Genomic DNA, 14,733 nt, shown 5'->3' on the forward strand with positions numbered 1-14,733 from the left:
GCCACACTCTTCCAGAACCTCCTACACGACATCAAATGATGACATCTCTTTTCAGTCTGAGTGGTTCATGACTGCTCCAGTCAAGTGAATAGAGAAAGGGCTGCTAAGTGACTTCTAAGACAAAGCCATAAAAAGATTCTTCCTCTTCCTCTTCCTCCTCCTCCTCCTCCTTCTTCTCTCTGTCTTTCTCTCTCTCTCTCTGACATTCCTCTTTGGAACCCTGTTGCCATGTCTCAGAGATCCCAAGGCACACCGATAGGTCACATGTAGTTGCTCCAATTGACAGCCCAGCAAGAGTCTCGGCCAACAGAAGACCCCACCAATGCGTATCAATACATGAGCCTTCAGATGATAGCAGGCCTCTGACTTTGAGTCTTCCAGCCAAGGTACCAGATGTCACAAAACCAAAAGAACCCGTCTATAGCCATTACACCGTCCCAAACTCCCAACCCACCATTTATGCCACCCTCTAGAGGCGAAACCAAGTCCTATGGCCACACTCAAACCTAAGAGGTAAGCAAACATACTTCACCTACTTAAGTGTACTAGGAAATCATAGTAAAAATGAAATGCTCAGGCTGGGCGTTGGTGGCCCACGCCTTTAATCCCAACACTAAGGAGGCAGAGGCAGGCGGATCTCTGTGAGTTTGAGGCCAGCCTGGTCTACAAAACGAGTTCTAGGACAAACTCCAAAGCTACTCAGAGAAACCCTGTCTCAAAAAGCCAAACAAAATAAAACAAAAATAATTAGAAAGTATTATTCACAAGCTTCATTTATTTCACTCACATAGTAAACAGAGCATTGATATTATTATATGATATTGTTTCATTCTTTTTACCTTATATCAGTAAATTATTTCTGAGTAGTAATTAACCCTAAATATCAATAGCTTTTTGTAAGCTGGTTTTATGTCAACTTGATACAAGTTAGTGATCTGAAAGGAGGTAACCTCAGTTTAGGACATGCCTCCAGAAGATCTGACTCTGGGGCATCTTCCTAGTTAGTGATTGATGGCGGAGGACCCAGCCCAGTGTGGGTAGTGCCATATTTGGACTGGTGTTCCTGGGTTCTATGAAAAAGCCTGCTGAGCAAGCCAGTAAGCAGCACCCTGCCGTGACCTCAGCATCAGCTCCTGCCTCCGGGCTCCTGCCTGTTTCACTTTCTGTCTTGATTTCCTTCAGTGATGGACTACAAAGTAGAAGTGTTAACCAAATAAACCATTTCCTCCTCATATTGCTTTGGTCTTATTTCACCACAGCAAGAGTAACTGTTGTGCCCAAGTTGCAAAGATCCCCAAAGACCACCAGGAAGACAGACCCACTAAACTGCAAAAGCAAGGTTTTAGTTGTATTGATTGCTCATCCAACCATGACAAGAGACCCGGTCTAGCAAGCTGGCTCAGCAGCCTCCAGAGGGAGTGAAGTTCCCTGTCTACTGCTAGGTTTTAAAGACAGAAGTTACAGGATTACATCAGTAGTTTTCAGAACTATATCCTGGAAACTACACGGGAGGTTTTGGTCCCCTTAGAGTTTCTTTTGTGGCCAAACAGTTCCCAGGAAACAAGCGTCTAGGAGGTGGGGTGGGGGGTGTGGTGGGGGTGGTCTGGAGTTTCTCTGTGTTCAGTTTTGGCCTTAGACTCCAGGAGGCCAGAGGATCTGGAGTCTCCTTGTGTCAGGGGCCTACATGTCTTTTCTGTAGCTTGTCACGGCTGCTAAAGCAGGGGACGAGTGAGAGGGTCTAATCCTTTTATTTCTAAATTATTAGAAGTGAAGTTTGAGTTTAGTTTACCCCTTTGAGTAACCTCAACTAAGACAAGCTTTAGAAAGACCTTCCTTCCTTCCTTCCTTCCTTCCTTCCTTCCTTCCTTCCTTCCTTCCTTCCTTCCTTGTAGTTCATATGTCTGTGGTCTGCCAGGGATTGATTGGTCTCCCTCGTGTGTCTAAGTTGACGGGGAATTCTGCTGTAGGCTGGGTTTGGCTGGGCATCTTAACTAAAATAGTCAAACTTGGTATGACTCTTCTTGGAGCCAGTGATCTGTGTGGAATACGTTGTTTTTGTGGGAAGGCAGAAGCACAAGAATGAGGCTAGAAACCCAAAGGGCTTCTTGACACCTCTGCTGAGAAACGGCCCAGCACTGCTTCTGCGACCTTCTAGAGGCCAAACCAAGTCATGCGGCGGCCAGACCTAAATTAAAGAGGTAAGAAAACATACTTTACCTATTTAGTGAACTGCAAAATGTTAAGCAAGAAATATACCCACATGAAGTGGCAACAGGCTGGAGTCCGTAGTTTAGTCTATCGCACATTTATTCTTCATAATCATCAAGTCAGTATCATATTCCAATTTCATCCATGTCATTGATGAGCCAGTATCTTTAGACACATGAGCTTACTGAAGTTTGGGGATAGACTTTTGAATGATGTCATTCTTGGGACTTTCCTCGCCTGCATTCACTGAAAACTACCTAAGAAACCAACCCAAACTCCAAGAAAATGTTTTTGTTCATTCTTTGATCTTCTTTTTTTTCCAGACGACAGTGGACAACCAGCACAATGGGACACAGAGTCTCCCTATCTGATCCCTGACCTTGCTCTAACTGGCTCTCAGAGTCAGCATACCCACCACCATGTAAGCTATACAGGTAATTTTCACGTGCTGTCCAGGGTCACCTAGAAGCTGGCTCTGGAAGTGGGGCCGTTCTCCCACCCCCTCTTCAGATCCAGGCATGTTTGTCTTAATTGCCCTCCCACACTCCCTGTCCTGGGGCAGACTGGCCACTGAAGTCTGTAACAGGGAGATAAGGGTGTTAAAAACACTTCGGCCTTGAGAGCTGCTAGAATGTAAGCTACTTCTAACACACGTTACCATTCTTTATCTCATGATATAATAAACCCTGCAGAGGAAATACAGCACCATGTGCTCATCTGGAACACTGGGGATTGTAGCTTACTGCTTCAACTTCCCCACTGATTTCTTCCGGGTGTCCCCTCCCCAGTATGATGCTGTTGTCTGTGTGGTGCACAGCCTCAGAGTTCTTTGGGTCGATTCCCAGAACAGGTATAGGTAAGTCATACAGTAGTTTTAGACTTCGTTGTTGTCTTCAGTCTTCGAGGAACCTCCATAGTCATTCTCACAGTGACTATACCAACTCCCATTCCCAGAGGTCTATGTGCGGTCTTCTATCCCCTCACCTTTAATTTGGATTTCTTTGATGGCTTAGGTTGTTGACCACATTTTCGAGTATTTATGGATCATTTTATTTCTCCTTGTGAAAACTGTCTATTAGTGTGGTGGCTTGAATGAAAATGCCCCCCCCCCATGGGCTCATGGGGAGTGGCACTATCTGAAAGGATTCCGGCACGTGGCCTTGTTGAAGAAGTGTGTCACTGCAGGTGGGCTTTGAGATTTCAAATGCTCAAGACAGGCCCACCATCTCTCTCGTTCTTCCTGCCGCCTGCCAATTCTGAGGTAGGACTCTCCTCCTCCAGCACCATATCTGCCTGTGTGCACGTGGAGTTTGGAAGGCAACCTGCAGGCGTCACTTCTCCCCCTCTTACCATGTGGAGTCCAGGGACCAAACTCAGGTTGTCAGCCTTGCTGGTAAATGTGCATTTGCTGATGAGCCGTTTTGCCCACCCATATTTTTGGGGATTATTTTATGTTTATGAGTATTTTGCCTCCAGGTACAATGAATGGTCAGCATTTGCATTCAGTGCCCCCCAGAGGTCAAAAGAGGCCACTGGATCTCTTAGAACTGCATGGTTCTGAGCCGCCTTGTGGGTATTGGGAACCAAACCCTGGCCCTCTGCAAGGGCAACGAGTGCAGTTGAGCCCTGAGCCATTGCTCCAGCGCCTCATCCTCTATTCTTGATATCAGCCAAACTTCTGCAGAAGCTGATTGATTGCTTGATATTCTTGTCATGATTTTTTTTGTTTTCTTCTTTACTTCAGATGCTCATTCTTGACATATTACGTGTGTGTGTGTGTGTGTGTGTGTGTGTGTGTGTGTGTGTGTGTGTGTGTGTGTTTTGAGACAGGAGCTCACTTGATAGCCCAAATTGACCTACAATTTGCTAGCTGGTGTGAGCCGTCATGCCTGGCATAAGTGCTAGCCCTCATCCAGGTACCACTCTCTCATCATCATCCTTATCTTTCAAAAGATCTCCTTTCAAAATATTTTTTATTTGGTTAAATTTACAACTCAGTGAGACTATTATTTTATTCCCCATCCATCTGGGAGAATTAAAAACTTCCCATCCCTCCCCTGAGGCTAAATAGTTCATTATCATAATTACTGAGGTCAGGCAGGTACCTTCTTTAGGAGAATGACTCAGGAGTTGCCAACTTCACAGCTCATGTTCCACGGATGAAGCTTAATCACAAGGGCAAGGGATGTTCACAAATAGCCTCTTAAACTGGGTGTGGTGGTAAACACTTGTAATCCCAACACTTGGGAGGCTAAGGTAGGAGGACAGGGTTTGAGGCAAATCTAAGCTACATGATGAGATCTCCCCCATCTCAAAACAAACACACAAAACAAAACCCAAGAATCCCCAAAACACTTTCTTACTTGGAAGACCAGCACTGTGATCTGAAAAATGTATCCTTTAAAATTTGTGTATTGAAATTCAATCACTTCTGGGCAGTAGTGGCCCACACCTTTAATCCCCAGCACTTGGGAGGCAGAGGCAGGAGGATCTCTGTGAATTAGAGGCCAGTCTGGTCTACAGAGCTAGTTCCAGGACAGCCAAGGCCACACAGAGAGACCCTGTTTCAAAAACAAAAAAGAAGAAAAAAAAAGGAAAAAAAAATCAATCACCATAGTCACAATGCTGGGAAGGCAGGCTTTGGGGGTGTTTAGGTTATGAGGGCTTAATACAAACAGATTGCTCCCTTTACAAAAGGATTTAATAGAAGATACACACACACACATAATACATACATAATATATGCATATGTATATAATTTTAAACTTATTCTTTGAGAATATCATGAGTATATATAACATATTTGAACATATCCTTCCCCCAATCCCCACCCCTAACACCGCCCAGACATTCTAATTGACAAGTTCTTTTTTGTTTTTTCAATCCACTAAATCCAACTAGTGCTGCCCACATACCTACAAAAGTAAGGTCATGAGCCACCCACCAGGAGCCACATCAAAAAAAAAAAAAAAAAAAAGCTTCTCCTTCCCAGAAGCTGTCAACTACTAATCACTTCTCAGCGAGGAGGAGTGTGTCCCACTCCTGCCAGCATTCCCCATCCTTGCTAGAAAGCCACCGATTTGACCTTGCAGGTGTCTTTCTAGGACCCACGTCTGTGAGTTTGTGGGTGTGATGGTCCTGACACATCCAGAAAACAGTGATTTTTTTTTTCAGCAGCTCTCCTTGCCTCTGGCTCTTAACAAACTTTTCTCCATCTCTTCTAAAATGTTCCCTGGGCCTTGTGGGGGGGTGGGGTGGGTCATATACTTATTCATTTAAGGGTGAGTATTCCCCTGTCAACTTACTCTCCACCCACTAGCCAGCTGTGAGTCTCTGTGTGAGTAACAATCCACTGCAAAAAATACTCTCCAATGAGGCCTGAGGACTTTACTGATCCATGGATATAAGGGTATGTTACACCGAGCCCGTTATGCAGTTTCAAAGATTTTAATTCACCGCATAAGTGGGTCATTGATCGGTCAGGGCTGCAGGACAAGGACTCGGGAACCTTGTTTCTCCTCGTTAAAATTCACCAGCACTTGTTGCCAAGTTACAGTTACAATGTTCACCAATCAGAAATCAAAGATTAGGGACTTTTCTTGACGTTCCATCATTGTCAACTTACATACAATGCAAGCCTTTTAGTCCAACCAATCAGATTCATTTGTTCCTTCTGTTGTTAGGAACAGCTACAATGTTTCTAGAGAGCTAAAGAGGCATACTGACTATTTCTATGGTGAAGGGAGGAGGCTGATCAGCCCTTGGGAAGTTCTCAGTTTCCCCAGGGCTTGGGAACCTGAACTTCATTTCATACTACAGGTAAAATGGAGTCCAAAGTCAAAATGGCAGTTTTAAGCCATGCCTGATGACCTCGGTTTGATTGCTGGGACAAAAAGAGAATGGACTCCTGCAACCTGTCCTCTAATCACATGCCTCCTTTCTAGTAATTCTTTTCTTTCTTTTTTCTTTGTTTTTTCTTCTTCTTCTTCTTCTTCTTCTTCTTCTTCTTCTTCTTCTTCTTCTTCTTCTTCTTCTTCTTCTTCTTCTTCTTCTTCTTCTCCTCCTCCTCCTCCTCCTCCTCCTCCTCCTCCTCCTCCTCCTCTTCCTCCTCCTCTTCCTCCTCCTCCTCCTCCTCCTTTTTTTTTTTTTTGAGACAGGGTTTCTCTGTGTAACTGCCCTGGCTGTCCTGGAACTCACTCTGTAGACTAGGCTGGACTTGAATTCAGAGATCTGCCTGTGTCTAGAGAGCTAGGATTAAAAACCCTGTGCCACCCCCCCCAGACTGTATGTTTTTTTTTATTATTTAAAAGGTAAGCATTGAGAGATAGTTTAATGCTATGTCCATTTAGCAAAATAACAGTAGTCAGTTCTCCCATAAGGCATGGTGTTTTCGCTACCACATGCTGGCAGTCAATGAAAAACAATGAAAATTGATGACGATAGCCTGTCTTGTTCTGAACATCTCTGGGCCCCCCTGACCAACAGAGTTTGCCCCTTTTATCCTTATCTGTTTCTTGTACACAGCTTCCCTTCAGGAGAATGAAGAAGCAAGAGCCCATCTTGGAAGTGGAGCCTGGCCCCAGTGGGGAACCTGCTGGTGCCCTGCTCATGGGCTGGTAGCCAACAGCCCTGTAAGATATGCATGTATTGTCATCTAAAAGCATTTATTTTATGTCTATGAGTGTTTGGCCTGCATCTATGTATGTGTACTCCATGCATGCCTGGTGCCCACAGAAGTCAGGAGAGGGTATTAGATCCCCTGGAACTGGAGATACAGGTGCCTTGAGCCGCTGCCTTGGTCACTGCTCTATGGCTGTGAAGAGACTCGCCACAAGGCAACTCTTACAAAAGAAAGCGTTTAACTGGGGGCTTGCTTATAGCTTCAAAGGGTTAGTCAGTCCATTATCTTCATGGCAGGGAGCATGACAGTATACAGGAAGGCCTACCCATGTCAAGATGCTGGAGCAGTACCTGAGAGCTTTATGTCCTGATCCATAAGCAGAGAGAGAGACAGAGACAGAGACAGAGACAGAGAGAGACAGAGACACAGAGAGAGAGACAGAGACAGAGAGACAGAGACAGAGAGAGACTGGGCCTGGTTTGGGTTTTTGAAACCTCAAAGCCCCACCCCCAGCATACACCTCCTCCAAGGCCACACCCCCTAATCCTTCCCAAACAGTTTTTCAGCAGAGGACTGAGCCTGCAAATATATGCAGCTAGTTGGGGTGGGGAGCATTCTCATTTAAACCACGCAGCCATCATGTGTGTTCTGGGAATCAAACCAGGTCTTCTATGAAAGCAACAAGTGCTCTTAATCACGGAGCCATCTCCATAAATGTATATTCTTTATAAATTACCCAGCCTTAGGGTAATACCACAAATGAACTAAAGCAGCTAGTTCAAACTCCAGACATCCTATTAACACAAGGAAATACAAATATTTGAAGTAAGTCAGTTCTGTGTGCCGTATTTGTTAAGCCCATATGCTCACATGCTCAGAGTCATCCACAGGCAGCCCAAAGTGGCGAGAAGCATACAGATAGGATGATTGCCTTAAACACAGTGATCAAGTCTGCATAGCCGTCATAATTATACCTCCAGCAATCCCTTACCACTCTTTACAATGGACTTTTCATATTATAACTGTCTGTTTCATCAAAGCAAAGACAAAACAAAAACCCGAAAGCACCCACCACCAAATCTACCACGCTAGCTACAGAGACTCCACTTCAACTCTGTTTCTCATTCTCCTTTTACAGTATGAAGAGCCCTCACCACGGGGGCCAGGGCGAGGAGCACAGGTGAATAAATACCTCCTTTATGCACAAGCCCATCTTTAAGCAATAGCATTCATAGAAAATGGCCTTCAACACAACGAAGGCTTGCAACTTGCACAGGGGAAGCCTTAGATGGCAAATGGCTGTTAATGTTGGTCGTTTTCAGCTCTTGGCACGTTAACAGTTACCCAACTACACTCAACCTTTTGGCAGACAGCCAGGCACTCATTCCAGGAACAGCTCTCATACAGCTTGTGGGAGCCGCAGTGGGTACAAAGGACACTGGCCTCTAAGTATTTGGATCTGTGGCTCAGTGGCTGATGGCAGTTCAGACAGATTATATTTTTAGAACGGTTTTAGGCAGCTGGAGATTTCCCATACGATCTCCACACAAGCATCAGCATTATGTTCAGTAGTGAAAGGCTGAAGGCTCCCACTTCAAGATGAGGGACAAGGCAGAGCTGCCCGCTTTCACTGTTTCTGCCCATCATACTGCTGGAAGCTTCACCAGAGGCAATTAGAAGAGGAAAAGAAATTAAAAGACATCCCAATTGGGAAAGAAAAAAATAATGTAAAATGACCTGTTGCCCAGATGGTATAATCATGTATGTGTAAAACCCTGAAGAGTCTGTAAAAATTCATCAAAATTAAGAAAGCAAATTAAGCTCTGCAGAGACAGCCCAGAGGTTTAGAGTACATACTGCTCTTGCAGAGGACCCTAATTCAGTTTTCAGTATTCAAAAAGTGTGGACGTATTGGACACCTTTGACTGTGGTGGGCACCTGTACACACATGCTCATACCCCCTTTTGGACAACACACACACACAATTAAAAATTAAAGTATCTGGCTGGTGGTGGTGCACACCTTTAACCCCAGCACTCAGGAGGCAAAGGCAGGCGGATCTCTGTGAATTCTAGGTCAGCATGGTCTGCAGAGCAACTTCCCGGACAACTAGGGCTATTACACAGAGAAAGCCTATCTCAAAAAAACAAAATTAAATAAATAAATCTAAAAAGAATAAAGTTGGCATCAAATCAACACACAACAACTAGTCAGAACTTGTTTATACTAACATCAATTTACGATAGCAAGAAACTAATAAAATATTAAGGAATTAATATAGACAAAGAGATTTTTAAAAAAAGTTGGCTGCTCTTGCAGGGGACTGAGGCTTGATTGATTTCCAGCACCCACACAGAAATTCACAACCATCTACAATTTCAGTTTCAGGGGGCTGGGGACCAATGTCCCCTTCTGGTCTCTACTGGTACCACGCATGTTAGTAATGCACAGACACACAATCAGGCAAAACACTCATACACATAAAATAAATATTTCAAACTAGTTCCAAATAAACCAAATGCCTAAATATCTAAAGCTCTTAGAAGAAAGTACAGAACAAAAACTTTGCAGTTAGATTTAGTGATGATTTCTATGTTTCCAAAAGTAAGGCAACAAAAGAAAAAAAAGCAGACAAATTGGACTTAATGGAATATAAACTTAAATATGGTTGAATGCAATTTTAGCATGCCTGGGAACCCAGGTTCAATTCCTAGCACCCTCCACCCACCCCCCAAAAAAGGTGTATGGAGAAACCACTGTTGGAAAATAAAGAATAAAATGGCAACCCATATAATGGGAAACAAATTTGTAAATCATGTGTTTGACAGGACTTTAATACCCACAACATAGGGAGAACACTTAAATTTCAACAAAACAACCCAATTCAAACAGGAACAAAGAACTGGAGTAGAGGTTTTTCCAAAGACACCAATGGCCAATAATGAATAGGAAATGGCCAACATAACTAGGAAGGTATAGACTGGAAACATAAGATATCACTTTATAGCCATTAGGTGCTTAAGAAAAATCCAGAAAATAACACTCCTCCCCTGCTGGAGGGAGTGCTAACTCGTACAGTCATTTTGGAAATCAGTATGGAAATTCCTCAGGAAAATGAAAATCAGCCTACCACAAGACCCAGCAATTCCACTCTTAGGCATATACCCAAAAGATGCATATTCATACAACAAGAAAGTCTGTTCCACTGTATTCATAGCAGCATTATTTGTAATAGCCAGAACCTGGAAGCAACCTAGATGTCCTTCAACTGAAGAGTGGATAGAGAAAATGTGGTACATTTAGGCAATGGAGTACTACTCAGCAGAAGAAAACAATAGAATCTTGAAATTTGCAGGCAAGCCGGGCGTTGGTGGCGCACGCCTTTAATCCCAGCACTCGGGAGGCAGAGGCAGGAGGATCTCTGTGAGTTCGAGACCAGCCTGGTCTACAAGAGCGAGTTCCAGGACAGCCTCCAAAGCCACAGAGAAACCCTGTCTCGAAAAACCAAAAAAAAAAAAAAAAGAAAGAAATTTGCAGGCAAATGGATGGCACTAGAAGAAACCATCCTGAGTGAGGTAACCCAGACACAAAAAGACAAACATGGTATGTACTCACTCATATATAGATTTTAGATATGTATCAGGGGAGTGCCAGCCTACAATTCCACTGCCAGAGAGTCTGGGGAACAGAACCTTTAACCAATGACTGATGGAAGGAGAGGCAGACAGCCAAACACTGAGCTGAACTTAAGGAACCCAGTGACCGAGAGGGAGGACTGATGAGCATAGGGGTCAATACTGGGCTTGTTTAACCCATAGAAACAGCTGACCTGAACAAGGGGGAGCTCTTGAACCCCAGTCTGATGGCTGGGAATCCAGCATGAAACTGATCCAGACTCCCTGAATATGGGTGTCAGTGAGGAGACCTAGGCAATCGATGGGGCCTTGGGTAGTAGATCAGTATCCCTGGCATACAAATGGACTTTGGGTGCCCATCCCACAATGAGGGATGCTCTCTCAGCCTGGACTCTTGGGGGAGGGCCTAGGCCCTGCCCTGGATGACATGACAGATTATGGATACCCCCCATGGAGGCCTCACCCTCCCTGGGGAAAGGTATGGGGATTGGGGGAGGGGGATGGGAGATGGAGTTGGTGGGAGGGCATGGGAGGAGGGGAGGGAGAGGGAGCTGGGACTGTCATGTGAAGCAACCTTGTTTCTAATTTAAATTAAAAAAAAAGAAAACATAGGTTGGCAAAGATGTGGAGAATTTGGGGTTTGTGTGCAAATGTCAGTGGCTGCGTAAAAGAACAATTTGCCAACCCTCTCCACTATTACGCTAAGGTTCACTTTTGTCATAGTCTTCTAACTTGACAGATCTAAGGTCCTATCTGTCATCGCTCTCAGCGGCATTTGACACATTTCACGCTTCTCTTCCCAACACGCTTCTCTCTCTTTGTTGTCTCACCTCTCCTCCCAGCCTCCTCCTGACTGACATGCGCCTTCACGGTTGCTTCCCTGCCTTCCCATTTGAGGGAGCCCTTTCTGCTCTGGGACTCATAATCTCAGTATGAGAAAGCCGCCTCTTTCTCCCCACAACTCCTCCAGCGATCGTGTCAACCTTCGACTGCAATGAAGATCTTCTAAAGACGCTCCTGCTCCTCCCTCTGGCTATCGGACTAGTGAGATAACAGTCTCCAAGGAATTGGAATTTCCCTAGGAGACTCTTGCTGGGAGAAAGAAAAGGTCAGATTCTAGACACCAGACAGAGGAAGAGCCTGTGTGAAATCACACAGTTCTGACAACGTGTCAGACCGTGCCACAGGAGGGACTGGAATTGAACTACAAATGGGTGCCACTGTATCATACTGTAAGGGGAATGATGGGTGCCACTGTACCCCACTTTAAGGGAATGCGCACTTATGAACGAACACCTTTTACGGTCTACTTTTATCTGTCTAGCGGCTACCCTCCCTAGTCTGAGGAGGTCCTCGATGTTTTCTGATGTTTTCTGGGACTTTGATTTAGGCCAAGCCAGGATTTGAGGCTTCAATGCTGAGGAGAATTTCAGCTATTTAGAATATATAACATACTTAGAATAACAGTGAATTCAGTTACTTAGTATATATGGAATTTCAGAGAATATAGTTAAGCAGATTTAGAAACTGTATTAAAGATCTTTTTACTTCAGGATGGAGAACAAGGTTAAGAGAAAGAGATGCTGTCAGAGGAAGGTAAGGCAAACTCAGATGGGGACATGCAGTTCCCAAGTAAGACAAAGGTATGGGCTCCTCAAGGGAGAGGGAGCCATTAATTTTCTTAGTATTAGCATGGTGGCTCTGAGGTACATCTGAAGGTCACTATGACCTCTCCCTGCCTTGAACAGAATAATTATGATCTTACGAGGTAAAACTAGAAGCCACTAGAGCTGTTGAAGGGGTTAGTTAGTACATGTCCTGTCCTTAGAAATGTGTTTTCTGGTTAGTTTACCAGAAATTGCAGGTTTATGCCTGGGAAGAGAAAAGGTTCTTACACAAGTAGTAATTGTGCTCCAGAATCTGGCTTTAACCAGATTCCGGAGTTAGGGGGTTCCTTTCCCTACTCAAGCCTCCATAATTCCCCTGGCTCTCTGTACTACCTCAGTAATGGGAGTCATAATTAGAATTTCTTCAGGAAATCCTGCTTGGGGGTCAGGATAGGCCTAAACCCTGGCTCCCAAGAAGATTCCTCTCACAGTTTTGATGGCTTATCTCATAGCTAAACCAACACATTCGAATGTCCTGGCATTTGTCCCGTCTTTTCTGTGAATTCTAACACTGCTGCAAGGCAGAGAAGCTGAGAATTTTACTTCCTCGGTTCTAGACAAAACTGTAAATAAGTCTGTTCCTTTCACTGGCTCCTCTTCTCCTGGTTTTCAGTAGAGATCAAGGCACCTGAAATTCTGGTCACATTGTGCCTTAAATAAATAGGATTTTCAAAACTTGTGTTCCACTTTGTCCCCTCTCACCTGAGTAGGTGGGGGCACGTGTGTGTGTGTGTGTGTGGAATTTTGTGGTTTTTCTTTTCTTTCTTTTTTTTGAGACAAGTTCTCATTGTGTAGCTCGGGCTGGAACTTGCTATGTAGTCCCAGTTTACAAGGAACCAGCAGTTGCCTCTGCCTCCCAAGTGCTGGGATTAAAGATGTGTGGCACCACACCCAGCAAGAATTTTTTAATATATTTTATTTTTATTTAATTATGTTCATGTTTATGCATGTGATTTCAGGCTCCATGGAGGGCGGAAGAGGGCATCAATCCTCTGGAACTATAGTTGCAGTTGGAAGCTGCCGATGTGGGTGTTGGAAATTGAACTCTGGTCCTTTGGAAGACCTGCAAATACTCTTAACTGCTGAACTACCTCTCTAGTCCCATACCTAAACATTTTTTTATGTATCCCCCGGTATATAGGCATATAAAATAGATACAGCAGGCTGGGCATGTAGCTCTGGCAGTAGAGTGCTTGCCTAGCATGTGCAAAGTCTTGGGTTAGCATCCAGGCATCACATGTACTGGCCTAGCAGCATCTACATATTGCAAGCATCTGAGGTGGAGGTAGAAGAATCAGAAGCCACCCTCAACTATACAGTGAGTTCAAGGGCAGCCTTGAGCTGAAGTGTTTCAGGCAGCATGGCTTGACTGTGCATGCTGTGACAGCATGCACGATGCAAAGTACATACTGTGTGCTCAGAACTAAGCCTGGGGGGAAATCACACCATGCAACTAACACAAGCAAACACTCCTAGAGACTCCTCCGAGTTCTTATCCATTTAATTTTAAGTTAGATTTTGGTCAATGTGCACTCAGAACCTTTTTCTTTTTGCCAAATGTTTCATGATACCCACCTTCAGTTAAGCAACCCCAAATAGGTCCACAGCTCACAGTTTAAGATGCCATGGCCTAGAACACAGACTGATGCTCAATAAACATTTGTTGAATGAAAAAAAACGAGACACCGTTCTTGGATTCCTAGTACTCTGAAGATGCAGAGGTAAAAGGATCAGAGTTCAAGGCCACCCATGGCTACACAGTGAGTTCAAAGTCAGCTTGTGACCCACAGGACCTATCTAAAAATGTATGTTTTGGTTGGCTGGTAATGGTGCACACCTTTAATCCCGGCAGAAGCAGGTGGATTTCTGTGAGGTCAAGGCCAGCCTGATCTACAGAGTGAGTTTCAGGACTGCTAGGATTGTTATACAGAGAAACTCCACCACAAAAAAACCAAAACAACAACAAAAAAAATTAGAGTATGTTGTGTTTTATTGAATGAATATAAAAATAATGATAATTAGACATAAATTATAGTCACAAGATGTGTCTTAAAACAGGAATACATACAAAGTTTAGAAAAGGGGGTATTTTCAGATATTTTTGAAGTAGAGACAATTTTAGTTTTCTCTTGGGACAAAAGGAAAAAAATACTGTAAGAACATTCACTTTGATTTTCCTTTGAATATATATATGTCTCAGCAAAACATACAACAATTATGCCAAACACTATCACTTTCCAAATGTTTAAAACCAGGAAGACAGGGGTAGGAGATAAAGGAGGGAGGCAAGGGGGAAGCCAGTGGAGGGGAAAGACAGGAGGGTTAGAAAGAAGGGATTTAGACCTGACCATCTTTGGCTGCAATTAGAGAGACTTTAGAAGGAAATATGTGTGGAATTCCATGTTTGAAAATGAGCCCATTGTTATCCACACATTTCACCACGGAGACTAGAAAGGTGAAATGTTTCCAAACGTTGCACTCTCAGGGCCTAGTGTGTTTCTGGGTTCAGGTAAATTTTTGTCATCCCATGGCCAACTGACAGTAGTGGATATCATTTACCTCACATATTATAATACAATATACCCGAAGGCTAGAAAAAGAA

The 14,733-nt window shown here is 44.0% G+C and overlaps 1 long non-coding RNA gene across 1 annotated transcript; it reads left to right on the forward strand.

The window, feature by feature from the left end:
* The first annotated feature begins 5,508 nt into the window (after positions 1–5,508).
* LOC121139284 lies at positions 5,509–13,060 on the forward strand. The gene is made up of 3 exons (XR_005876197.1): positions 5,509–6,027; positions 6,733–6,839; positions 11,307–13,060. It is a non-coding gene; the product is annotated as an uncharacterized LOC121139284 (long non-coding RNA).
* The last annotated feature ends 1,673 nt before the right edge of the window (positions 13,061–14,733 follow it).

The sequence above is a fragment of the Mesocricetus auratus genome, unplaced genomic scaffold, assembly GCF_017639785.1.
Source record: "Mesocricetus auratus isolate SY011 unplaced genomic scaffold, BCM_Maur_2.0 Super-Scaffold_15014, whole genome shotgun sequence".
Classification (NCBI taxonomy): domain Eukaryota; kingdom Metazoa; phylum Chordata; class Mammalia; order Rodentia; family Cricetidae; genus Mesocricetus; species Mesocricetus auratus.